The sequence below is a fragment of the Lycium barbarum genome, chromosome 7, assembly GCF_019175385.1.
Source record: "Lycium barbarum isolate Lr01 chromosome 7, ASM1917538v2, whole genome shotgun sequence".
Lineage (NCBI taxonomy): Eukaryota > Viridiplantae > Streptophyta > Magnoliopsida > Solanales > Solanaceae > Lycium > Lycium barbarum.
The window spans coordinates 108,566,820-108,569,938 of NC_083343.1; the positions used below are offsets into that span (position 1 = coordinate 108,566,820).

General features: G+C 36.2%; 1 long non-coding RNA gene across 1 annotated transcript; it reads left to right on the top strand.

Moving 5' to 3' along the window:
• The first annotated feature begins 460 nt into the window (after window positions 1-460).
• LOC132603732 (uncharacterized) lies at window positions 461-2,556 on the top strand. The gene is made up of 2 exons (XR_009568504.1): window positions 461-1,112; window positions 1,972-2,556. It is a non-coding gene; the product is annotated as an uncharacterized LOC132603732 (long non-coding RNA).
• The last annotated feature ends 563 nt before the right edge of the window (window positions 2,557-3,119 follow it).

A 3,119-nucleotide genomic window follows, 5' to 3' on the forward strand; every position in this document is an offset into this window, starting at 1 on the left:
AGACTTCTATCGTTTCTTAAAAAATTACCAAAAATCATATTCTCATATTAGAAATTACTAAACATCATTCTTTACAATTAAATCACTCAAAAATAGTGTTGATATTCCTATATCAATATTGGCGGTTGCATTTTTCCTCTGATCCTATTTATTACTATGTTAATCATCGTTTATTCTATGCTAAAACTAAATACGTATATTAAATACTCATACTTGCAATTTATATAGGTGTACATTTTTGGGAATTAATTAGGACAAAGAAGCATATTTTAATTGATTAAAGTAAAAGGGATGAGGAATTAAATCATTTACCTACATAATATTGGGCCAACTCTCTTCTCCCCTTACCCAAAATCTGAAGCCCAATTAAATCCCCAATTCCTCACCGCCCCAGCCCAAAATCCCCCCGACTCGGGCCCAAATACTATGTCCCTAAAATCAGTAACCAAACAACCCCTCTTTAACCATTTCATCTTTAACCAAACATCCCTAAACCGATCAGCCCCTTTCAACATCAACCGACAACCCTAACGTCACCACCTAACCATCGCCGTCACCTCACCACCACCGCGCCCATATCCCACAAAATCCGCTACGTACACCCCTCTTCTCCTTTCTCACACTCCATCTCTGAAGCTTGCAGGCTCCATGTGCGATTTCAGCGGATTTCATGGTGAGTCCCATCCCTATTTTCATCATCTCATCTGTTGAAAATGTCTCCCAAAATTTCCCCTCTTTCCCTTAATTTTGAATTTCGAATTCTTGCTTCTTTGTGGGGATGTTGAAACCCTCAGTGTTTACCTATAAATACAGGCCTTCCTTGGCTGTTTTGAAACAAGTTTTAAAGGGTAGAAAATCCCATTTAAGTAAACAAGTTTCAAGTGTAGAAAATCCCCTTTAAGTTAACAAGTTCAAGTGTTAAAAAATTACCTCTTGAACAAATGTTTTCACAACTGAAAACTAAGTTTGGATTTTCAGAAAATACTATTCCTAACTCTAAGTTTTTTGGTTGTCGAAATCCCCTCCTTCGGTTCTCGACTGAGCAAGGACCACTCCGAGCGAATTCGGAGATTCGACAACTACAGTAGCCTCAGTTCGCTGTCAAGAAGAAGGTAATCACACTCGTCTTCTTTTCGTCTTTAACTTACTAGAAATGGAAATGTAGTTTTGTTCAAGCATTTTCTCGTCGTTTGCTTGGTTTGGTTGGCTGGAATGTGTTCTCTCCTCGTTTGGTGTAAATTAGTGTAAGGCGACTAATTTCGTCGAATATGTGTTTAACTCCCGTCGCCCCATCGCTGCTCGCAAAAAGAGTAATTTTCTTCCTTGCCTTAAATTTATTCAGCTCTATTCGTTTTCGAATTCCTGTAGGTTAGTTTTGTTCGTTTTAAAATTATTCTGCTTTAGTATGTAATCTTTAGTTCTTTTCTTTAAAACTAAGAGTGCGATTAGTATGTTCAGTTCTTGTTCGCTTTATCAATTAAGTTAGACTAAGTTTAAAGTTATATAGTGTAGAGATTGTTCAGTTAAATGATAAAGATTACTGTGTGCATTTTGACTTGGTATGGCTAGCTTAGCTCTATTATTGATTAATTTGATTAATGTGACATGAACCTAGTTATTGAAATAGGTGTTTTGGTCTCTAATGAATGCCCAGTTTAGCTTCATTGTGATGATTAGTTGAACCTGTGGATTGAAAGTTCTTAATTTAGTTTAAGTGTTGTTTGGGTGAGCTGTTTTGGTTTCCTCTTAATGTTTTTTTTTCATTCGGCAAATCCCGTCTAGCTCTTATAACACATTATTAGTTGTAATATTATTTTGAGTAGGGCTCTGAGGAGTGTCACTATTTGTTTTAGCTCGAATAAGCGTTGATGTACCGTGAAATTACGAGATATTCGATGCTAATTCCTTAAAATTTTGTGACTCTTCAAGCACTTTTGTTGTTACTTTTTGTGTATTTACGTTGTTTTGTAGGATAAGATGCTCGGAGAGCATAACAGAGCAAAAAGGAGCAAAACGGAGCAATCAGCATTTTCTGGCAGCATCTGCTAGTAGCAGATGCTGCAGCATGTTGTGCATGCAGCATCTGCGAGTAGCAGATGCTGCAGCATGTTGAACATGCGAGCAGCAGGTTTTGCAGCAGATGTTGACAGAGAAATTGACACAACATGCTACGGTTTTGGCACAACATGCGACTAGCATGTTGCACCTGCGACACAACATGCGAGTAGCATGTTGTGCACGAGGGTATTTTTGTCAAATTTTGTTCCCGTTTTGGCACTTCTATAAATAGAATGCTAGGGTTTCTAAAACTCATCTTTGGCCATTTCATACAAGTTTTGGAGACTAGGTTTCTACACCACACTTGGTGATTGAAGATTTGAAGTTTTGATAAGAAATTTCTTAACCCTTTACTCATTTCTTCAATTCCTTGCTTTGTATTGTATATCTAAGTGTGTAGAATTTTATTCCATAACTTTAATCTTGTTTATGAAAATATTCATTTGCAAAGTTGGATGAAACTCTTGTTTTGCTTATGTATTGAATGATTTTTATTGCTATTGAAGTGAGTATTTGTTGATTTAATTAATCTTGTTCTTTAATGTTTCTTAAGGGATTAGCTAACCCTAAGACTCGCTCATTTACTTTGATTGAGCTCGGAAGAGGAAATCTAGGTTGGGAAAGATTAATTAACAAGAATTTGGATCATTAAACTCATCTAATAACTTGAGCTAGGAATAGGAAAGTTACTTGAGATTCAATTGGTTGTGCTTGATATCACACTCTAAGGCTTGGAAAAGCTTAGAGTGAAATTCATTGATTTGGTTGGAAGACTTTCAATGAGATTTTAGAAAACATTATCTATTAACATAAACCCGCTCTTAGTTGTAATATCATAAAATATGTTAGATCGTTACTTGAGAGCTCCTTGTATCCAAGCTTGTGGTCATTGATCATTTTACCCGCTTTCTAGGTTAGTTTACATTTCCGCATTAGTTATAATTTTCTCAAAAATCAAAATATTATCTATCGTTTGGCTTAGCTTGGTAAGTGAAAGTTCCTTACTTTCTTAATCGCCTAGTATATTGTTCCCTGTGGGATCGACCCCGACTCATAGTTGA